This window comes from Sceloporus occidentalis, unplaced genomic scaffold (assembly GCF_023333645.1).
Source record: "Sceloporus occidentalis isolate IW3139 unplaced genomic scaffold, rSceOcc1.0.p SCAF_1, whole genome shotgun sequence".
Classification (NCBI taxonomy): Eukaryota; Metazoa; Chordata; class Lepidosauria; order Squamata; family Phrynosomatidae; genus Sceloporus; species Sceloporus occidentalis.
Genome location: NW_028316981.1, coordinates 307346729 through 307371401, shown reverse-complemented (window position 1 = coordinate 307371401; position 24673 = coordinate 307346729). Strand labels below are relative to the sequence as shown.

At 41.5% G+C, this 24673-nt stretch overlaps 1 protein-coding gene across 6 annotated transcripts in view; it reads right to left on the bottom strand.

Annotated features, from left to right (window-relative positions):
- The window catches only part of SMAD2 (SMAD family member 2), a 73764-nt gene extending 51194 nt beyond the window's left edge, over window positions 1-22570 (bottom strand). The window contains exon 1 of one of the 6 annotated variants that reach the window (XM_089497627.1): window positions 22555-22570. The gene's annotated coding sequence lies outside the window, so the exon portion shown is untranslated. Of the gene's footprint in view, window positions 1-2593; window positions 2652-21045; window positions 21242-22554 lie in introns of those variants that run through there. The other 5 variants (XM_089497608.1, XM_089497596.1, XM_089497603.1 and 2 more) reach the window with 5 other exon arrangements.
- Between the last annotated feature and the right edge of the window lie 2103 nt (window positions 22571-24673).

The window sequence follows — 24673 nt, the reverse complement described above, 5'->3', positions numbered from 1 at the left end:
CAAGCTAGGAGAACACAAAGACCCTCCCCTCCAACTGTGAGGAGCCAACAGTGTGTCTTGGATGAACCAATATTCAATGTACAGCTGCAGAAAATTAACAGCTGGGGTTAGTAAGTGTTTATTCCAGGTTTTTATGGCATTGTATCCAAGATGTAAGCATTCCACCAAACACATGTGAAAGTTCAAAGCTGAAGCCTTCTAAGGGAGTAAGATAATTCAAATGAATTCTTGTATACTACATAGCTTTTGAGGTGCTTAATTTGAAAAAGGTCATTATCCTTCACCTTTCCAGTTGCTGGTTTGGGTTTTAAGTTATATTATTGTAAACCACCTTTGGGAAAGGTATGATATAAATAATATAAATGAATAAATAAAGTTGCTCAAGTTCTTGGAACCTGGGATTTTCTCCAGCTTGTGAGGAACAAGCGGAGGAGTCTGATGGGAAATCCTCATCCAAAGGGGACACGGGCTGGTAACTGCAGCAAGGCCAATTTTTGCCCATCACAATTTTTGATTAATAATGTAACTGTCATCTTTCGGCCAGTGAGGGAGAGAATAGGCTGGCCCAGCGTCACCAGGGGCTAGCCTGAAGAGAGAGCGCCCTCCCTCCATAACTGTCATCTTTCGGCCGGTGAGGGAGAGAATAGGCTGGCCCAGCGTCATCAGGGGCTTGCCTGAAGATAGAGCACCCTCCCTCTGTAACTGCCATCTTTCAGTCTGTGAAGGAGAGAATAGGCTGGCCCAGCTCCACCAGGGCTGAAGAAGAAGAGCCCTCCCTTCGGCCCATCTGCCTTGGTCCAGGCCTCAGAGGGAGAGAAGAATGCTGGACCTGATCTCCTCCCCCCCTCACCATTCCCTTCTCCTTTTGTATCGTGTCTTTTTAGATTGTAAGCCTGAGGGCAGGGAACCGTCTATTATCCCCTCTGTTGTAAACTGCTCGGATTCCCAGTGATTGGGTGGTATATAAATAAATCCTATTATTATTAAATTATTACATTAAAATAAAATTTAGATAATTTTTTTATCTACACTTTAACTTATCCTTTAACATCTTGGTCCCACATTTGAAGAAAGGTGGGATGGAATTTAAATAAATAAATACTTTTTAAAATTGCCTATGGCAGATTTTGGCCACATTGCCTCTTATGACTAAAAATCTCAACTGGACACCATTTCCAGTTATTACTTCTGAGTTTGCTGAGGCTGAGGAGGAAGGTTAAAAATAAATTTGCCACTTCCAGAGAGAGAAATTGACTTTTATTGGCCTGTGTGTGTGTATTTTGGTCTGAAAAAAACTTAGGGTTATCATGCAGGATTGGGGGAGACATCTTTTTACCACTCCTGCCTTAAGGGGAGGGGAATCCCTTGTAAAAGCACCAGGAGAAAGGATATTAATTATACTGAAGATCTGCTGTCTGATTTTGGAAGCTAAGCATGGTCAACCCGTTAGTACTTGAATGGGAGATTGCCGAACAAACAAAAATGCTGTAGGTTATATTTAGAGGAAGGAACTGGCAAAAACCTTTGAGTACTCCTTGCCTAAGGAAATCTAAGGAAATTCATAGGGTTGCCATAAGTCACACACACATATCCACACACACAGATCTGGAAATAATGTCCTCTGAGAAGTGGCTTGGGGGGTTGGGAATGTTTAGCCTGTAGAAGAGAAGGTGAAGGGGTGACATGATAGTCCAGTTTAACGATTTTAAGGGATGTCATATTGAGGATTCAGCAAGCTTGTTTTCTCCTACTCCAGAGAACAGGACCCAGAGCAATGAATGCAAGCTACATGAAAAGAGATTCCACTTAAACAATCAGAAGAACTTCCTGGTGATAACAATGGAACATGTTGCCTTGGAGTGTTTCTCTTTCCTTGGAGGTTTTTAAACAGAGACTGAATGGCCATCTTTTGGGAGTGCTTTGATTGTGACAGTATGGCAGAGGGTTGGACTGAATGGCCTTTGTGGTGTCTTCCAACTCTATAATTCTATGATTCTTGTAAAGCACGTTGGAACTTACTCCAAATTGCACAGATATTATTAGATTAAGTATGATATGAATGGTGTTTTCTTTAACCCCTTCAGGAAGTAGATGAACTAGGTTCATGTTTATCTTTCTTCCATTTCACCCAAGTTTCTCTTCCTCCATTTTTCCCAGTTTGACAACGCAGGCCCTGTGGGACAAAACAATCTTCACACTGTGAAATGTATTACTCACTGCAATTCCTCAGGGAAAAGATAGCCTATAAAATAAAGGAAATAGTTAACTGATACCCTTCAATATGGACCTTAAACCAATTTAGTTCTTTTAACCACAGCTAGGAGTTTGCACACAGACTGCAGGAACAGAAGGGTATAAATAGAAAGTAGCATGACAGTGAACTAGCTTCATTAGTTGTTCTCAAATCATTCAACCTGTCATTGGCATAGTTCACTGACACACAAGAATGAAAACCTATTTGTGCACTTTTAACTTCTCAGTCCTCTGCTGAAAAGACAAGAATTCTTACCATGTATCCAGAAACCAACAGAAAGGGAGCCAACAATATGCATCAAAGTATGCAGTTAAAAAATGCATTTGAAGTTTTACACACCTCAATTTCTTTTTGCCTGTCAGAGATTACAAATACCAAAACTACTTTCTGCTTCATGGAACAACTAATCCTATCGCATGACCTGCAGCAATTCAGTTTAAGAGATCAACAATTACAAATATTCTAACAAAGCAAGCTTAGGTATTGTCTTGTGGCTTTACAACAGACCTAATTAAATACAATTTGGAAAGCAGAATTTACAGCTCACTTAGCAAGTCAAGCCCCTAAAGGGATGCTTCCAATTACAGAATTTACATGCATGCTCCAATAAGGCTATGGCCTGTTACAGACAGCCAAAATAAAGCTGCTTCGAGTCACAGTGGAGGTATGGTGTTTCAATGATGCATGCGTCCTAAGAGTCCAGAAGTTTCACCAAAGCCACGCTCCAAACTGGAGTGTGGCTTTGGTGTGGCTTCTGGACTCTTAGGACGCATGCATCATTGAAACACCATACCTCCACTGTGACTCGAAGCAGCTTTATTTTGGCTGTCTGTAACAGGCCAATGCACTGTACATCTGAAAACCCCTGACTTGTTTGGACAACAGCCACAGATATAGAACACAGCTTACTTTTCTTCATCTACTGGCACTGTTTAAATGTGTTTACCACAAATTCAAAACACCATATATTCATGGCCCAAACAATGCATTCAGGGTCCAGATCTCCTTTTTTCCAGAAGTGGGAGAAGTAACATAGAAATGGGAGTAGATTTTGAGAAGAACTGATTGACATATTACTGCCATGTCAAGATAATCTTTCTTTAAAAGTATACCATCCATAACACTGTGAAAGAAACACAAACTAGTAATATTTATACCTTAGTTATAGTTTAACTAGCAACAGAATAGTCACTGACTTCTATTTTATCCTTTCCACACTGAAAGGTATTTTATAACTTCTTTTGGAACAGTACATCTGCTGTCTGTCTCTTTTTCCTTTTTCTTAGGCGGGGTACAGACTGCCAGAAAGAGGCAGCCGGGAACCTCCTCTGTTTTGCATAGCTGTGCCACTACAACCAAATTGCACTGAAAAGCGGCTCCTTTTTGTGCCGCCGTGAACAGCTGGCGGCAGCATGAGCATGTCACTGCCACGTGACTCCATCTAGATGCCACACAGCAGTGACATCGTAGCTGTGCGCGATGTCTGGACGGTGCTGCACAGCTATGGCGTCATGGCGATGTGCTAGGGTTGCGGGGCATGGGCATGCACCGCCCCAAGGCAACCCTAGCATGTTGCCATGACGCTGCAAAGGGCTCGTCTGTACAGGGCCTTAGTCTCTCTAATCCAAGAATTATGGGATGGCTATTAACTCATTATCTTTTAAGGATGAAAACAAAGAATAACTAGAAGCATATTAGGATCGCAAGACACCAAAAAACAGAAGCAAAATAAGAGAAGCAGGTTACTGCTGGCGAACATATTCAGTGACTTGAATATTTCACAGCAGAGGGGAAAAGCTAACACGCAGATTGTAATCAGAGGCCTGACTCCCAGTAACACATTTCCACTCATGATAAATCCAGACACCACACTGGTAGCAAGAGCAAAAGCGCCATGCTGGCGCCAATTTTAGGGTTTGGAACTGTGCGGCAACTGCACGGTCCCTAACTCCAATACGTGCTGGCGGTGCAATAATGGCGGTGTCCCGTGTACACAGGCACCATCATTATGATGTAATGGATGCACAGAGTCCGCACGTCACGCGAGTTACATCATGAGTGCGCCAATGGCAGTAATTATGGCAGCGCAAAAAGAACCCGGTTTTTCCGGGTTCTTTTTACTCCGGAGTGACGGTGCGTGGTTTGGGGGCTGCGGCATCCCTACGGAGTAAAAACAGGCGCCTGAAGGCTGCCGTTTCGTGGCGGTCTGTACTGGGCCTATGTTACTTTTTAGTTGTTTCTGTTTAAATTTTTATATGGATTAGTTTATTTTTAATTTCTGCAAACCAGCATTACATCTGTCTTATTTTTCAAAAACAACAATAAAACTATTTACAGGAGAGAAGGTGTTCCCATGTGCCCTCATCCTTCTTTACACAACTGTGCATAGCACTAATGTTACCTTCTGTAACACTGTTACCTTCTGTAACACTGCATGCCTACTCTATTGGTGTGACAATACATATGGGGGAAGAAAAGAGCTAAAAGCTATGCTGTTACTTATAAACAGTTACTTTTATAAACACTTCTGTAAACAGTTTAGTTTGCACCTAAATTCAGTATTTAACAATTGCTATAAAGCAGTAGGCAACATATGATTGAGTAGTAACTGCAGTTTACCAAAGCATCTGATTTTCCCCTAAGCCCCAAATAACTGGCACAGAGGACATTCAGCATATGGCCATAAAAGACATGGGAAGAGCCTAGGGAAAAGAAAAGGCCAAGTCCATCCAATGTTGCCTGGAATCATTACACTGTTCACTATGCAAGTAACATGAGCTTTACTACAGAAGCTGCGCCACTGTGGCATAGTGGTTTGAGTATTGGACTGCAACTGTGGAAACCAGGGTTTGAATCCCTGCTCAGCCATGGAAACCCTCTGGCTGACCCTGGGCAAGTCATACTCTCTCAGCCTCAAATAATGGCGATGGCAAACCCCATCTGAAGAAATCTGCCAAGAGAACCCAGTGATAAGTTCGTCTTGAGGTCGCCATAAGTCATAAATGACTTGAAGGCACACAACACACACACACACTATAGATTTATTATTATAGGTTTATTTTTCATTCCAAAAAAAACAGAGGGAACAAAGGAACCAAAGATGTAAAAGTGGTGAACATGGCATGCAGTGAGTGAAATAGCTATTTTGTTTGAAAATGGTCGTTCCTAAACTTTTGACTACTTAATTCATATTACATGAGAAATACAAACTTTTCTGCCATTGGAACATCTCACACATGTGTGCTGCTAGTCTTCAACATCCTTTTTATTGTAGACACGCACCATGGACTGGTTTAGATCAAAGCAGGGCCCAAGGGGCACCCAAGTCTTGGTTTTTGCACAAAACCAAGAGTCTCAACAGCTCTCCCTCCCTGTGTGCAAATTATGGTAGTCTTAAAACATTTCATCTCACAATAGCCAATGTTGCCCCCAGTGCTTCACTATTTAGGCCCACTCACATTTCTAAGGTCCATACAGCTCTTTGTACGGTATGCAACTACATATTTCTTGCTTTGAAAAAGAACCAGAGGCTTAAAAACATCTGGAGAGCTGAAAATGCCAACTGCAGTGAGATGGCCAATAATACACACAGACACACACACATGAAGGTTTTGCAACATTACTGGCTGTTTGGAGAAGATGGAGGTAGAGCTCTCCGGGGTTCCTCAGGAATCAATGCAGTCACCAACCCTTGACACCCCTAGTTTATGTGATCTATTCATAAAAATGCAAGCTTGTAACTGAACATAAAGAAAACAAAAATAAATACCATGAAAGAACTACACAAATTCAACCTAGACAACGAGGAAATCAAAATAGTAAAAGAGTCCCCATAGCAGTCAAGAAATACTGCAGTCAAGAAATCAAACGAGGACTAGGAATGGGAAGGGCCGCCATGAAAGGCTGAAGATTCACAACTGAGCACTAAAGTTAGAATTGTCCAAGCCACCACATTCCCCATCCCCATGTACAGAAGTAAGAACTGGACAATGAAAAATGCGGATAAGAAAATAAATTCGTTTGAGATGAGTGCTGAGGATACCATGGACAGCCGAAAATAGAAACAAAGGGATCCTTCAACAGATCAAGCCTGAACTCTTCCTGAAAGTCAAAATGATCAAACTAAGGTTGTCGTACTTTGGCCACATCATGAAAAGGCAAGAAACATTAGGAAAGACAATAATGCTAGGAAAGGTGGAGGGAAGCAGAAAGAGGAAGAAAACACGCTAATTGGATAGACTCTATTAAAGATGTCACAGGTATGAATTTACAGGACCTAAACAGAGCAGTGGAAAATAGGGACGTCTCGGAAATTTCTCATCCACAGGGTCGCCATAAGTCAGGGTTGACTCAAAGGCAGTTAACAACATCAACAAACAATGGGTTTCAAAGATGATGCCATATAAACAAAGAATTCACAGATAAAGCCATCTTAGTCTAGATCAGTATGCAATGGGATCTTGTAGCACACTTGAGACTAATTGAGAGAAAGAAGCTGGTAGTCATGGTGAATCTGATGAAGTAGATTTAGGGGCTGTGCACATCGGCCATTAAGGATGGCCTGGGGGCAGAGTCGTAGCCGGGTGTCCACATGATGCATGCCCCAACCCTGCCCCCAGGGCAGCATGACGCTACACGCCACTCCACAGCGCATGGCATCAGCGAGCTCCTCTGGAGCTCCATCAACATGACACAGCCCCAAAGGAGTGCCTTAAAGCCACGATGCTTCAGCTATCGCCCCTGGAAAGGCCAGACTGGGGGCTGCAGCATGTGGTTGCTGCAATCACAATCCAGCATAACTGGAGGCCCTTAGGGATGGTCTGCACAGCCTCTTAGTCTACAAAAGCTTGTGCTAGCAACTTGCCTTTCTGAGGCATCCAAATTTACTTGATATTTAAAATCAATAAAATACCACAAATAAAGGGTTTAAGAAATGCACTGCATAACAGAGCAAAGCTTCAGTAGTGTGTCTATCCAAAACAAATGATGTACTTCTGGAAGTAGCCATATAGCTATCATGGCTAATAGATACGGATAGGCCAAGAATCCTGAATCTATTAAAAGCCATTCTATCCAGTGGCCATCACCATGGTACTGTATGTGGTAGCACATTGTACAGTTTAGTCACATGCTATTTATATACTGGATTTAAAATACAGGAAAAGAGATTCCACCTAAATATTAGGAAGAACTTTCTTACAGTAAGAGCTGTTCAACAGTGAAATACACTGCCTTGGAGTGTGGTGGAATCACCTTCTTTGGAGGTATTTAAGTGGAGGCCAGATGGCCATCTCTCGGAGGTGCTTTGATGGTGAATTCCTGTATTGCAGAATGGGGTTGCACTAGATGGCCCTCATGGTCTCTATGATTCTATGAGTACTTCCTAAATTTAAATCTTAGTATGTCCTTAATCCGACATCCCTCCCTCTTACAGTCCAACTTTAAGCTCTGTTAGTTATAGAGGAAAAGCTATCCCTGTTCATTGATGAAATGCAACCACTAACATTAATCAATTGTGTAAAAATGTAGCACTATGAGAGTAAGCATATGAATTACAAGCAGATAGCTAGTGCAACTCCACAGAGATACGATCAAGGCAGTTATTATCTAGTTGCTCAGGGGTGTTTTATCTCTATACTAGCCACAATAAAGAAAAGCAAACTTCCTTCCCCATCATGACAGAAACAACCACAGCTCTCTTGATTCTTTATAGTGCAGAGACTGTAGAGAAGTTCTGCCCTTCCTCCAAAAGGATATGGGGCAAAGTATTTCCTTTTAACAACCCAGTCTATATAAATGGAAGTTACTTAAATTTCTCAGGTTACTTAAATTTCTATGTTTTCTGAAATGATTTATCTAGCAAATCGGAACTCCAAGCTGTCTTAATTATATTCATATATGCTGCTTTGCACATATTCTGAACAACCATAGGAACAGAATCATACTGCTAGCTTTTAAACTGCATCTAGATCTCAAAGAAACACAGTCACATGCATACTATACTAGTACCTGTTATATTAAATGGTAAGATGCCATTTACAACCTTAAAGTTGCCCCAATAAGCAGGAAATGAAAGGAGAACTTCTTTCCTGTTTAAAGTTGTTCCTACCATGTGTAAAACTATGCTTTTACACAGCATTTCACAGGCAGATCCATTACTCAAAACTCCCGCTACCACACACACACACACACACACACACACAGAGAGAGAGAGAGAGAGAGGACGGAAACAGCACAGATCAGGTCAAAACAAGTATGAAAGTTGTTCTCACCATCACACCTCACTCTTAAGAAATGCAAAGACAATGGCCTCTAGCAAAGACAATTTCACAAAAAGCTACTGGATGACAGATTCTCCTCAGACTCAAAGAAGCCTGGATGGGGGAACCAATTGCTTAGACTGAAGAACCTGGCTTCCCTACTTTTCGACTGTATCTCCCTAAAAAAGTCATGTCCACAAGCAGTTATTTACTGGCAATGTACCAATGGCAATTATTGCCACCATGTCAGAATAACAGCCAGAAAATGCTGTGAGAATGTTCTGCCATCATTAGGTTTACTAAGCCTTGGCATTTGGTCACAAATGAGAGTATATTAACAAAATACCATATTTAGAATTGATTTTTTTTTCTCCTGAAAGCACTTTTGCACATGGTAAGCTAAACTGTCCTATCAGACAAGACTGGTAGTTATTATGCTGGATATCTGACAACACAAGTGGTTTTGTATAACACTTGCAACCATCATAGATGTAGTCAGCAATACTTTCAACATCATGTGTATTAAACTGGTAATTGACACTTTAAACCAGTGCTTCTCAAATAGTGGGGCGGGCCCCCCAGGGGGGCGCGAGGCTCCGTAAAGGGGGGCATTTTATAGACAAATGATACTATTTACAGTTGCGCGGGGGGCGCGAAATGTTTTCTTCTTCCTAGGGGGGGCATGACAGAAAATAATTGAGAAGCACTGCTTTAAACTAACATAGTGGTGACCATAGTCTCTATGAGAACAAGGTAGTTGTCTTAGCAGGAACTCATTCAACGACTGATTTTTTTTTCTTTCACTACAGCTCGAAGTATCTATTATGTAATTACATGTGCAATTCCATAAAATCTTTACATCAAAAACATGAACCAGCAGTAGCACATTGTTACTTAAACTTATAAACTGAGACATCAAATGCATAGTGAGAACGGTGTAGTAGCCTTATCTTACTACAATACCTTTTAAAATACACAGGTATCAAATGATAAGATATCCGTCATTTCATACCGTACTGAATATTACAAGTAACTCTATGGAAGAAATGCAACTTTACACAAGCACCCTTCTCTGACTTTATATGGCCAAGGTATTAATTATAGTCATAAATCAGTGATAACAATAGTGAGCTACATAGACTTATGCAAGAGTTCCATTTCTACTGGTTAAAATTACAAAAGACTGGAACTGTTTATTAATGAGAACTATAAAGGAGTTTCTTCTTCCATCTTTGCTTTATAATTGCTAGTTCTCCATCTATGCTAAATGATTTACAATTGCAGTTCAATAGCTGACCTAAAGCACAAAAGTGGTTCTTGTGCCCCTTCAAGTCGTTTCCAACCTAAACATATGGTGAATCTATCAAAGAGGTTTCTTTGCAAGATTTTGTTCAGAGAATATTTGCCTTTACCTTCTTCTGAGGCTGAGAGAGCGTACGGCTTGCCCAGTAAGTTTCCATGGCTAAGTACGGATTCGAACCCTGGTTTCTAAGTCATAGTCCAGGACCAAACCACTAAACCCCACAGGCTTCAATACACATGGTTTTATCGAGGATAAAAACCATTTCTAACACAAAAGTAAAGGACACTAAGAATCATCTTTTCATCACAATTAGAGCATTACAAACTCACGTTAACCCTTAATTCCCAACAAAGGTAGTAATAATCACACATTAGATTACAGATCTGAAACAAGCCATTTGCAAAAGCATCAAATACACAACGTAGTATGATTGATTTTTAGCAGTCTAAAAACTGTTTGGCACCCAAATCTTACACATTTTGAAAACAAAGAACATTCCAAAAATCTTAACAGATAAAGATTACTCCTGTAATTTGGGAATACCTTAATTAATTGAATAGGGGCCTAAATATCTTAAGACATCAAATTCTGTCTTATCTTAGAAGCTGAGAAGGGTCAGCACTGGTTATCTCTTAGATGGGAGACCACCAATGAATATCAGATGCTGTAGGCTTCAGAGGAAGGAACTAACAAAACCACCTTTGAGGACTGCTTTCCTAAAACCCTATTCCATTCATGAGGTTTCCACAAGTCGACAGGCTACATGAAGGCAGATATACACAAACATACTGCATTCAAAGGTTGTTGTTGTTGCTGTGTGCCTTCAAGTCATTTCTCATAGAATCACATAGTTGGAAGAGATCACAAGGGCCAACTAGTCCAATCCAATTTTGCCATGCAGGAAGATACAGTCATCCTTCCACATTTGCGGCCTTGACTTTGGCAGATTTGATTATCCATGGATTTTATTAATATGTTCTCTCTAGGAATCTCTAAGTCATCCAACGCAACTTTATGGTCAACATTAACCAAAAGTTAAAGTTCAAGGACCTAGAGATTCCTAGAGAGAACACTCCACTAGGCATTTCTAGCTCCTCCAGCGCAATTCTATGGTCAATGTCTGGCAGATGCTGAGTATAGAGTTGCACTGCAGGACCTAGAGATTCCTAGAGAGGTATTTTCTCAGCTAGAAACATAGTGCTTTTGTTATTTGTGGTTTGTCCACTTTCACAGGGGTCCTGTGCCCCTAAGCCTAGCAAATGTGGAGGGACAACTGTACAATCAAAGCACCCCCGATAGATGGCCATTAAGCCTCTGTTTAAAGACCCTCAAAGGAGACACTGAGGGAATGTGTTCCACTGTGGAATAGCTCTTATTGTCAGGAAGTGCCTCCTAATGTTGAGGTGGAATCTTTTTTTATGAAAACAATTATAAAGAGAAATGGAAGGAGGTAAAAAAGGATCTGTTAAGAGAGAATAATTTAAATCTATCAATTTTAGGAAGAATTTCCTTTATAAAAATGTTTATTCTCCCTAAACTCTTATTTTTGTTACACAATTTGCCAATTATTATTAAGGAAGAGCCAATAATTCATTGGACCAAAGAACTGAAAAAATTCATATGGAAGGGGGGGAAACCAAGAGTAAAGTGGGAAACATTAAAGGACAGCAAAGAGCATGGGAGATATGCGTTGCCAGATTTAAAGTTATATATGCAGGCGTGTAAACTTAGCTGGATACAGGAGTGGATAAAGCTGGAAGAAACGGATTTGCTGAATTTAGAGGGGGAAGGTTTAAAGCATGGATGGCACATATATCTATTATATAAGGACCAGGTACCATTCAAGGAATTTAGAAATCACTTCATAAGGAAGGCCCTTATATCAACATGGGAAAAACTTAGTGCGAAGTTTTATAGTAAATTACCTCTGTGGACCTCAATCCAAGAAGCTTTTTATAATACAGGGAAGAAAGGTCTGAAATGGTTAATATACAAGGATCTGACAACTAATGATAAAAAAGGGAATCTAGTAAAGAGAAGAGCTGATCAAGGAAGGTAACAATTTAAATTGGTTAGAATATTTACAAATTCAAACTAAATTTAAAGATGATGCTAAGAATAGAAGATTTGAAACAGTGATAAATGAGCTGGACGATATATGGTGGAAACCTCAGAGGAAGAAAATAGCTAAATTCTAAAAAATTCTACTAAAAAGGGAGTTGGAAAAAGAAACGATAAGGGAAAATATGATAAGATGGGCGCAAGACATTGGTCACCCAATAACATATGAAAAATGGCAAAAAGCGTGGGAAAAAACAAATAGTTTTACAGCATCACAAACATTAAAGGAGAACTATTTAAAGATTTCAAATAGATGGTATTTTACCCCGTCAAATACAAAAAAAATTATAAAATACCAAACTTAAAGTATTGGAGATGTGAGAAAGGCGAGGGTACATTATTTTACATGTGGTGGTCTTGCAAGAAGGTTAAATTTTTTTGGCTTAAAATACATACAGCAATTCAAAAAGCATTTTCTAACCAGTTTAATATATCTCCTGAGTTTTATCTATTGAACATGTTACCAGATATGGATAAAAAGAAGGAAAAAACCCATTGGAGAGTGCTGTTATATTTAGCTACGGCGGAAAGACTTGTAATTGCAAAAAACTGGAAAAATAACAAACCACTCCTAATTGAAGACTGGATGCTAAAAACTCAAGAGCTCAAAGAAATGGATAGGCTCACAAAACTACTAAATAATAAACCTGAACATGTCTTGAATGAAGAATGGTACCCGGTGTCACAAATGTGGGGTAAAGCATTTGATGTCAAAGAAGACTTACTATTAAGATAAACCTATGTTGTAATCGGAGACAAAGAGATATTACGGATATGATTTATATAGTAATGTTAACAATTTAGGGGTGGTTTATATTGGCCTATGCTATTGTTTTTCTTTTTTTCCCTTTTTTGCATTCTTTGTTTTGTAATTTTCTCGCTTTCTTTATGTGTAGTAATTATATATTGTAGAGTGTATATTATTGAAATAAATATTGGGGGGGGGGGGGGGGGGAAGAGATGGAATCCTTTTTCCTGAAGCGTGAATCTTTTGCTGAAGGTCCTATTTTCTGGAGTTACAGCAGACAAATTTGCTCCATCCTCAATATGACAGCTTTTCAAATACTTAAACAGGGTCATTACACAGTATCACCTCTTAACCTTCTCTTCACCAGGCTAAACATACCCAGCTCCCTGAGTCACTGCTCACAGGGCATGGTTTCCAGACCTTTCATCATTTTGCCCTTCTCTGGAGATGCTCCAGCTTTTCAACATCCTTTTTGAATTGTGGTCCTCAGAACTAGACACAGTACAGTGGTCCCTCCACATTCGCTGGGGTTAGGGGTGAAGGACCCCCATAAATATGGGAAACATGCAAATAAAATCCACTATTCTCTTTACATAAGAGAACACCTCTCTAGAAATCTCCATGTCCTCCACTGCAACTCCATGGTCAACCTCTGCCAGAAGTTGATAATAGAATTAGCTGAGGAGCAACAAATGTCTAGAGAAGTGTTTTCTCTAGGAACATATAGGTTCTCCAGCACGACTCTATGGTTGTGATGATTGGCACCTTCCTCAGAATTGTGCTGGAGGACCTAGAAATTACTAGAGAAAACATTAATTAAAACCACAAATAATCAAATCCTCCAAAGTCAAAGGATCAAATGTAGAGGGCCAACTGTATTCTAGGTGAGGCCTGACCAAAGCAGAATAGAGTGGTACCATTACTTCCCTTGATCTAGACACTATATGAGATCCATCTCATTACCACTTTGGACACTTTCAAGAAGGCAGTCAAGACGGAGCTCTTCCGGCGGGCCTATCCATCCGAGCCTGTTTAGGACCCATCCTTTTGCAGCTCCTTCTCACGACACTGAAAGAGCGCTCCAAGCACCTTGCAGCGTCGCGGGGACGTCATGCCCATTCTGTGCGGCCGTGACGTCATAATGGCGGCACCCATGTATACAGGGCGCCACCATTATCATGCCGCCACAACATGCTAGGGTTGCGGAGTGTGCAGTGGCACCGCCCTCGTGAACCCTAGCACGTATCCAGGCCGGTGCAAACCTTAATTAACATTACTGTTGAGATGATGTACTATGGATTTCATTGAGTGTAATTGTATGTTTTTATCAGGTTGTAACCCTACCTCAATCTGAAAGGGAGAGGCGAGAAAATATAAATAAATAATTATTATCATTATTACTTTTACACTTCTATTGATGCAGCCTAGAATTGTATTGGCCTTTTCTGTTGCTGTATCACACTGTTGACTCATGTTCAACTTGTGGTCTACTAGGAATCCTAGATCCCTTTCTCTTAATGCTATTTATCAGTACCACAAAACACTGTCCACTTTTTGCTCTTATTGTTGAGTCTCCTTTGTTCTGAATTCTGAAATCCAAAATATCCAAAGACTAAAACGGTTTTCATGGGTGGTTGAGATAGTGACACCTTTGCTTTCTGAAATGTTGTTTCATGTACAAAATTAAAAATATTGTATAAGATTATCTTCAGGCTATGTGTATTTGGTGCATATGAAACATAAATGAATTTGTATTTAAAATTGGGTCCCAAATCCAAGGTATCTTACTGTGTGCATATATGAAAGTACAGGTATTCAAAAATAAAAATAAAAAATCCAAAATGTACCTCTAGTCTCAAGCATTTTCATAAGGAAGACTCAACCTGCAGTACACATATGAAACATTTTCAAAGGCTGAATGGTTCTAAACTGTATTTCTTTAATTTGCTTTTTACACTACTTTTTAAAATTGCTATTCAATGCATTTTAGATTTTTTAATTGCCGGCATGAGTTGCCTTGTGAAGACTATGACCTAAAAGGCAGCCTAAAAATACTTTTGTAAAGTTAACAGATACCAGACACTTTGGAGATTATTTCCACCTCATCACTCACCTACTGTGAATCACTCAGCTCCTTTTTACCTCCCTCCCAACCCTCTGCCCCACATATCTATTTAAAATTCTTTCAAGCAGATGTTTGTCATTTGCTTCATGAGCACATAACATGTTCACAGCCACAATCACAGTAGGTGCTAACAAGCATTTTTTCCTATTGCATGTATGCCTTGCACAGCAAAAGACAGGCATTTTAAATTACTCTAGAACAGAACTCACTCAACAAAAGTGCACTTCAAGTACAGTGTATTACCTTTTACAATCCGAAACAGCCTTTCCTGTATTACAAGAACAAATTTGCCCCACTCAGCAGTAAGCTAGCCTGGAGAAACACTTAAGCATGACCCAGCAGCCTAGACAGAAATACTAACAGCCCCACATACGTTTAATGGATGGCTCAGCCACTAATTTGTATGTGCTAAAAGAACAGCTCTTGTGTATATGCATATGTGTGTACATACACACACACACAGAGAGAGAGAGAGAGAGAGAGAGAGATGCAACCAAGAGAATATTGTCCCCATACAGACAGGACAAAATAAAGCTGCTTCAGGTCACTTTGGAAGTACAGTGGTACCTCGGGATACGAAATACCCAGGTTACGAAATTTTCGGGATACGAAAAAATCCCATAGGGAATTATTGTTCCGGGTTACGAATGTTTTTTCGGGTTACGAAAAAACTTTTGGTGCTTTTTTCGGCTTTTTCGCACCAAATCGCGGCTTTTCCCCATTAGCGCCTATGGGTTTTTCGGCTTACGAAGCCTTTCGGGTTACGAAAGCGGCCGCGGAACGAATTACTTTCGTAACCCGAGGCACCACTGTATGCTGTTTCAATGATGCGTGTGTACTAAGAGTCCGGAAGCCACACCAAAGCCACAATCCAATCCTAAGGACTAGAGCGCAGCTTTGGCACAGCTTCCGGACTCTTAGTACACATGCATCAATGAAACAGCATACCTCCAAAGTGACCCAAAGCAGCTTTAATTTAGCCTGTCTGTACGGGCCCTATTGACTGCTTTGTAAATCTCCTGTATCTATCAGGATCCCTCTTAACAAAGTCTGATCAATGTAAATTGTTTGTGCTAAATGTCTATATATTCAGTATATGTCAACACTTCACTGGAAACTACTTCAAGATTCTCACAAAAAAACAGTCCTTTATCAGACAAAGACAACTTCTTAAGGGTTAGAATTTCCATTCCTAAGAAAAGCTTGTACAAAAACTAGGTTTTGAGAAAAGCCAATCAAAAATCCACGAAACAGTGGATATTAGTCATAGGCTTGCATTTTGCTGTTTCTGTTCTAAGTTAAGATGGTATGGAGGGGCATCCCTTGTAGGCTGCTCTCCCCCCTCCTTCTGACCATGTGGCAACTGCGGGATTTTCAAAGTCCATCTTAACTAAGAAGAGAAACAACAAAATGCTGGCCTATGACTAACATCTTCAATTTTTTTTATCCTTGATGAAGAAGCCAGTGAAGCTTCAAAAGCTTGCAACATGTATATTGTGCATTTTGATTGGCCAATAAAGGTATCACTGGCACTGTATAGACGGGCCCTATCGGGCGCCGTGGTTATGCGCAAGGGGCAGCACTTCCTGACGTGCCTTGCCCCTCGCACGTAACGAGGGCGTAAAAATGGCAGCACCCTATACAGAGAGGCACCGCCATTTTGACGTGATGGACACCTAGCATCCGCACGTCTCGACGCCTTCATGACACCGCAAGTGATCCACTGGTGCCTTGCGACGTCATAATGGTGCCGCAGAAAGAAGCCGCTTTTTGCGGCTTCTTTTTATTACACAAGGGAGCCATGCGGTTTGTCCGCTGCAGCTCCCTCGTGCAACAAATGGTCTGTTTGGGTGGTCTGTATCCCGCCACTGTTTGGTAGATTTTTTATGGCCAACACGGCTAGCCCTGGAAGTTTTATCAACAAAAAAGGTTCAAAAGATCGGAAAGTGAAGCCAAATTAATTCTTTGTTATATTAACTGCAAACAGAAAGAAACAGTTACAGAACATTTCCTTCAGTGGAAATGGGTTGTATGTAAAACTTCCAGGGCAGGAGCAAGAGAAACAATTTGTTCAAAAATTCCTTTGTCCTAAATCTCATATTGATAGATTCACAGAGCTAAAGTAAATTATGTTGGTAGATTCACAGAGCTAAAGTAAAGGTAAGTTTTGTTTTTGTTTTTTTGGTCATTTAAGAACAGTGGAAATACAACTCCCATAATCTTATTACTGGTTTACGATACAGGTGGGGGAAGAAGGAAGGAAAATGCATGGGAGAGAAGAAAACACTGCCCTAATGTGTTTTGTTTTGGCACCTTGCTTCCTAATCTTTCTGCTTTTTGCAGGACAAAGTTTGAAGAGGCTGGGGAACCTCCAGTGTTTAATGGCTGGAAGAAAAAGGTTCACATTTCCCTGCTCCACTATTGCAGATATTGCAGAGTGGCCGCTCAGTTTCCTACTGTGCTGCGAGAAGAGAAAGACAGCAATGTGGTGCTTTGCTTCCCGTCCACCCAACAGACGCATTTCAGATTCTGCTGCAAACACACACCACAATGCAAAGCATGTTTAGTGTGAAGCAAGCTTCTTTGCATAGTAACCCTACTTAAGACTGCAGGCAAACACACACACACACACACAATTACTCTTAGGAAGGTGTTATTGTTGCTGGAAAGGAAAGGGAGGAGAGGAAGGGAAAACCCCAACTAAATATTCTGAAGATTTGCATTGCTTACCTCAGTCCCCAACTACACCTAAAAGAAAGGCAGAGAGGACTAACTGGCAATCCTATCTGGATTTACTCCTTAGCACTGAAATATTTTTAAGCATTCAGAATTTTATGCGGGAGCACCTTTGGCAGGAGACAAACACCAACTCGAAGTCAATATGGACTTGCTTCTGAATAAATGTGCTTTTGGATGGAAGTTTCACAAGGATGTTTACATGTCCGCACCAGGATGGTGAATTTCCTCGGCTTTTGGGGGAGGGGGGGGAGAGGTTGCTGCCCCTAATGATGGTAAAACAGTACTGCCATTTATTTATGACGTGAGCATACCTATGCACCCATCCCTTTTGAAAGGTGAAATTCCCCATGTTAAGAGGGAACACACCCAACCACAGGCTGAGATATCAACACATTTTACACCCCCTGAAATAGAGGGACAGGTGTGGTTTGGGGAGGGGGGAAGACAGATAAAGGGGAGCAACTTGTTTGGATGGGGTGGGAAGAAGAAAGAAAGGTGGGATCATCTTGCATCCCATCTATATTAAAGTGTAGGATCCACAATATGTGGTGTGGGAAAGGCCTTAGCAAGGAAACAAACACACCCCAGGTGCACACTTCCTTCACTCACCCCTTAAAAGCCTCCCAGCTATATATGTTGTTGTTAACTAGCTTCAAGTGGAGTTTGACTCATGGCAACCCGGTGGATGAGACATCTCCAAGACCTCCTGTCCTCAACCTCTCTGCTCATCTCCTAATGATCTGGCATGTGGACTTCCTTTATTTCCACTTCCTTCCACCTTTCCTAGCATTATCAACTTTTCTACTGATTCATGCCTTATCATGATGTGGCCAACATACAAAACCCTCAATTTAGTCATCCTGACTTCCAGGGATAGTTCAGGCTTGATCTGTTCTAGGACCCATTTGTTTGTCTTCTTGGCCTCTTCTCCAGACCGCATCTCAAATGGGTTAATTTTCTTCCTATCCTCCTTCACTGTCCAGGTCTTACATCCCACCATGCTATATATACCTTCCCCTCCCCTCCCCCCCAAAAGATGAAGTACTGAGGAGCTTCACCAACTGAGTACTAAAGTCAGAATCATCCAAGCCACTGTATTCCCCATCACCATGCATGAATGAAAGAACTGGATGGTGATGAAAGCCAATAATAAGAAAACTCATTTGAGATGTGGTGCTGGAGAAATGTGCTGAGGATACTGAGGACATCCAAAAAGACAAACAAATAGGTCCTTCAATTGATCAGGCCTTAACCCTGGTAGCCAACATGATCAAACTGAGGATGTCATACTTTGGACACATCATGAGACCTTGACCAAGTCACACTCTCTCTGCCTCAGAGTATTGCTATGACAAAACCCCTTGAAAGCAACCTGTCAACAAAACCCCATGATATGGTTGCCTTAGGGTCACCATGTCAGAAATGACTTGAAGGCAAAACAAAAAGTAGAAAGAGAGGAAGATCACACATGCCAGATGGACAGACTGTTAGGGAGGCCATGGGCCTCCATTTACAAAACCTCAGCAGAGCAGTGGAGGATAGGGAGCTTGAGATGTCTTATTCACAGGGTCGCCATCGAAGACAATGGAGGGGGGGCTAACAAAAAAACATAAGAGAAGTGGAGAACAGTGGTATTGAGTCAGGATGAATGGAGGCCAGTAAGCAACAGCAAAGACAGAGAAGGGGGGGCACTTGCTTGAATGGTGGTGGGGAGAAAAGAAGAGAGAAAGCTGGGAGTAACTAGCTTCATTAAAGAGGCGCAGGAGCCCCAAAGAAGGGGCTTAGAGGGGCCTCTTAGCAAGCAAACACACACAAATACAGACTTCCCCATCTCCCCCTTTAAAAACCTCCCTACTGTATTAAAAAGGTGAAGTGCTGAAGGAGGAACGCGCTGCCTGAGAGGATCTCCCTCTAGAGTACCACCTGAACTGAGGACTGACAAAATGCAGGCTGATGACTCACAACCTCATAATTCCCATCATCCCCCATAAGATTTGTTTTGTTCTTTTATACACCTTTTGCCCGAAGCAGAAGGCAGTGAGGGAGCTTTAAAAGCTCTCTTCACGTTACCCTGTGCCCTAATAAAAAGGTACACCATTAAATGGCGTTGGGGTTTGAGTGATGGATCACAACTCTCTGGCCCTGGAAACCCCATTGGGGGTGACCTTGGGCGAGTCACGCACTCTCTCAGCCTCAGAGGAGGGTTGACATGATGGATGGCCAGTTTCTGAAGAAACCTTGCTCAGGAAAACCTCTGGATTGTTGTTCTTGTGTGCCGTCAAGTCCTTTCGTATGGTGACCCTATCATGGGGTTTTCTTGGCCAGATTTGTTCAGAGGTTTGCCGGTGCCTTCCCCGAGGCTGAGAAAGTGTGACTTGCCCAAGGTCACCCAGTGGGCTTCATGGCCGTCTCCGGAGTTGTAGTCCAACATTCAAACCAGTACAATAGGACAAAGGAACTATTTACATGTAACAAGAGGTTTTTGTGTGTGTGGAAGTAACCATACCTTCCTGCCATCCCAGTTTGAAAAGGGACAATCCCAATTAATCCTCTCTCACTCAATTTTCTCCCAGCTACTTTTATAACGTCCCAGTTTCTCTCTCTTTTATCCTCCACTCCTGTGCTTTTTTTGCCTTCAAGGTGCAAAGCACACTGTCAAAATAATCCAGTTTGAGACTGGTTTAACTGCCCTGGCTCAATGCTAAGGAACCCTGGAATCTGTAGCTTTGTGAGACATTGAGCCTTCTCTGTCAGAGAGAGCCCTGGTGCCACAATAAACTACAACTCCCAAGATGATGATAATAATAATAATAAAAGCTCCCATAGAATTGATCATTCTCTGTCAGCCCTGATGCCACAATAAACCACAATTCCCAGAATTCCCCAGCAGTGATCCTTCTCTGTCAGAGAGAGCTCTGGTGCCACAACAAACTGCACTCCTCCCTCCAGATTCGCAGGGATTAGGGGCACAAGACCCCCGTGAATACGGAAAAACCCCAAATAACAAAAGCCCCATGTTTTTAACCTGAGAGAAGGACACCTCTCTAGGAATCTCTAGGCCCTCCAGTGCAACTCTCTGTGGTGAACAGACAGACGCTGACCATAGAGCTGCGCTGGGGAGCTACAAATAGCTAGCAGAGGATCCTCTCTAGGTCTTTCAGTGCAACTTTTAGTTAGAGTTGACCATAGAGTTGCGCTGGAGGGTGTTCCTAGAGAGGACATAGCAATCAACCCCGTGAATAACCGAAGCCGCAAACATGGAGGGATGAGTAGCAGTAATTATAATAACTGGAGGTGTGGCTGCTTAGTGGAAGAGGGCTGCTGTCGTCCTCCTCCTCCTCCTCCTCCGAGGAGAGGCTGGATGGCCATCCCTTCGCCTCCTCCCCCTCCCACCACAACAAAGCCAAGGGAGCCTCCCTCCTTCCAGGCCTGAGGCCTAGGCCGAACCCCCCGCATCCCGAGGCCCAGCCGGCTCCCTTTCCCCGCGGGCTCAACCTTCCCCACCACGGCGTCCCCTTCCTTCCTTCTTCGCCGCCTCCTTCTCCTTCTCCTTCCCGTCCGCCTCAGAGACCAACCTCCTCGCCCCCGAGCTGCGCCTCCGCTGCCACCCTCGCTCTAGTCTCTTTCTCGCTCGACCGCCATTGGCTGCCCTTTTGGAGCCCCACGCACGCCATTGGCTGCCCCTTCGGACGCCCATTGGTTGACTCCTTTGACGCCCCGCCTCCTGCCTCTCTTCGCGGCAGGGATTGGTCACCGCGCTCGTCCGTCACGGATAAAAAAGAGAAGGCGGGGTTTGTCCGGGTGTCCCTCACTCACTCACTCACTCAGCTCGCGCCGTTCGCTGGAGGCCACGGTTCGCAGCGATTGGACGGCGGACGGGGAAAAAAAGAAAAGAAAGGGAAGCGCGAGGAGCGCGCGGATTGGCTGCCTCCGCTGTTCGATTGCGGATAAAGTCCGCCTCCTGACCTCCTCCTCTCTGAGGGGGTTGGTTGCGCCAAGGAGGGAGGGGGGAACTGAGGGGGATAATTAGGTTGCGCCGCGAAGGAGTTTTTGGTGGCGAAAACGAACGGTCTTCTTCCGCTCAGCGATTGCTGTGTTTTCCTCACGCGAGTGAGGAGAAGTAGTCCCAGGGAGGGAATGCTGTACCGTAGTTATTTTAGTTAGCACACACACAAGAACCAGCGAATGTGCAAAGAAATGATGGATACACGAAATGTTTCAAGCACTCCCTCAAAATAAAAATAAATAAATAAGAATTTTTAAAAAAAGTCTCTCAAGCACCCCCTCAAAATGAATAAACATTAATAAGAATTTAAAAATTCTCTCACCCTGCTCCCCCTCAAAACAAATATAATAATAAATATGAATACATCAAATGCCTCAAGCTCCCCCTCAAAATAAATGAATAAATAAATAATAAAAAGTCAAACATCCCCTCAAAACAAATAAATAAATAAGAATAAAAATTATCTCAATCTCCCCCTCAAAATAAATAAATAAATAAGAATAAAAAAGTCTCAAGCGCTTCCTCAAGATAAATAAATAAATATGAATACATCAAATGTCTCAAGCTCCCCTCAAAATAAATAAAATAAATAAGAATAAAAAAGTCTCTCAAGATCCCCCTCTAAATAAATAAATAAATATGAACACATCAAATGTCTCAAGCTTCCCCTTCAAAATAAAAAAAATAAAAATAAAGTCTTTCAAACACCCCCTCAAAATAAATAAAAATATGAATAAGAATAAAAAGTCTCTCAAGCACCCCTCAAAATAAATAAATAAAAATAAATAAGAATTTAAAAAGTCTCTCAAGCTCCCCCTCAAAATGGATAAAAATAAATATGAATACATCAAAAGTTTCGAGCTCCCCCTCAAAATAAAAAATAAGAATGAAAAAAGTATCATGCTCTCCCTCAAAATAAATAAAAAGATGAATAAGAATAACAAAGTCTCTCAAGCACCCCTCAAAATACATAAATAAATAGACAGATACATCAATACCTCAATCTCCTCCTCATAATAATTAAAGAATAAATAAGAATAAATACATCAAATGTCTCAAGCTCCCTCTCAAAATAGATAAGTAAATAATAAATAAAATGTCTGAAGCTCCCCCCCTCAAAATAAGAAAATAGGAATAAATAAATAAAATGCCTCAAGCTCCCTCACAAAATAAATAAAGGAATCATTTGCGTCAATCCCCATATGTCACAAAGTTTTCTCTCTTGTTCAATAGGAAAGACTGCAAATAATATGACTGATAATAATAACACACACACACACACACACATTATAATTCTGTATATACTGTATGTAGTAGAGTTGTCTTTACTATTTCATGTAGTAGAGCTTTCTTTACTCTCTCTCTCTCTCTATATAATTTATTTTGTCTATATTATTATTATTATTATTATTATTATTTATTTATTTACATAGAGCTGTAGATTTGCACAGCGCTGTACATAAAAACAATAAATATAAAAGAGTAAACCTGCCTATGGCATACAATCTAAGAAATAGTAGGATAATACATATAAAATACATAGCAATACAGGAAATGATTCAATAAGACTAATATACACACACACACATATAATTTTTCATTATATATACATTATATATATAGACAGACAGAAAGATATTATTTTTCATTATATACAGTGTGCCCACGCCAAACGTGGGCGTGCTAAGCTGCATGCTGGAAATGGGAATGGTGCATGCGCCATGGCACATGCGCCACACTGCACTGCGAGAACTCCAGCATACATGGTATTTCCCTTATACAGGGGGCAGAACAGATCCCCCACCTAAGGAAAGGGCACACTGTGTGTGTGTGTGTGGGTGTGTGTGTATGAGTGGACCTAGAAGGTACTAGCGAAAGCACTTCTCTAGGTAAACGTCCAGTGGGTATTGACCACAGAGTTGCGCTGGAGGACCTAGGGGTCATTCAGACATCTTTTTTTAGCGTGATGATGAGAATCATCTCACTCACACATTCCAGGTTTGTTATTCACATCAATGTGGATCTCTGCGGTTTGCTTGCTCACATGTGCAAACATTCAAATAAAGATGGAGTAGACGATACGAATGCATTCACAACCCCTTTTTTGGTAGGCAGTGTTTTATCCCGGGTGTATTCAGATAAGATTGGGGCTCGACAGACTGCCCCGAAAGGGCGGGCTGGAGGTTCCTGTTTTTGCTCCTGAGGGACACCACAGCAGCCAAACCATCTGGCCTCCTTCCACACCAAAAAGAACCCGCTAAAAGTGGGTTCTTTTTGGTGCATGCAGCGGACACCATGAGTCGATGCACAGACCCTGCACTGTGCTTGACCCATGATGGCAGCCCCAGTGTGGATGGGGCCGCGCCATGATGGAAGAACTAAGCAATTATATTCCCCATTACCATGTATGGATGCAAGAGGTGGACAATTAAGAAAATGGACAAAAAGAAAATAAGTTCATTTGAGATGTGGTGCTGGAGAAGAGTGCTGAGGATAACATGGGCAGCAAAAAATAATAATAATAAGTGTGTCCCAGAGCATTTCCCTGGAGGCAAGGATGACTAAACTGAGGCTGTTGAACTTTGGTCATGAGAAGACACAACTCATTAGAAAACACAATAATGCTGGGAAAAGTGGAAGGAACTGGGAAGAAAGGAAGACCACATGTTAGATGGATGGACTCAGTTAAGGTCACAGGTATGAATCTGCAGCAACTGAAAAGAGTAGTGAAGGATAGGTGTCTTGGAGATGTCTCATGCACAGGGTCACCATGAGTCAAGACTGACTCAAGGATTGTTAACAAAAATCAAAATTGACTTGAAGGCACACAACAATGACAACAACAACAAAATGTTATGGAGCATTCTTTCCCAGTTCCAGTGCTGTTGTTTTCAATTATACTTTTAAATCCCCTCACAAAATTGCAATGAATGATCATAATCCAGTCAATCACAATCACTCATAGCTTCCCTTGATGCAGCTAAAGATATTTGAAATTATTATTTTTAAAATCAGTCGGATTAAAAATGGGAAACCCGGGTTGGATGGTGCTGTTTTATAGGATGACAAATGAAGGATTATAGAAATTAAAATCCACTTCCCACTGAGAGTGTTTTC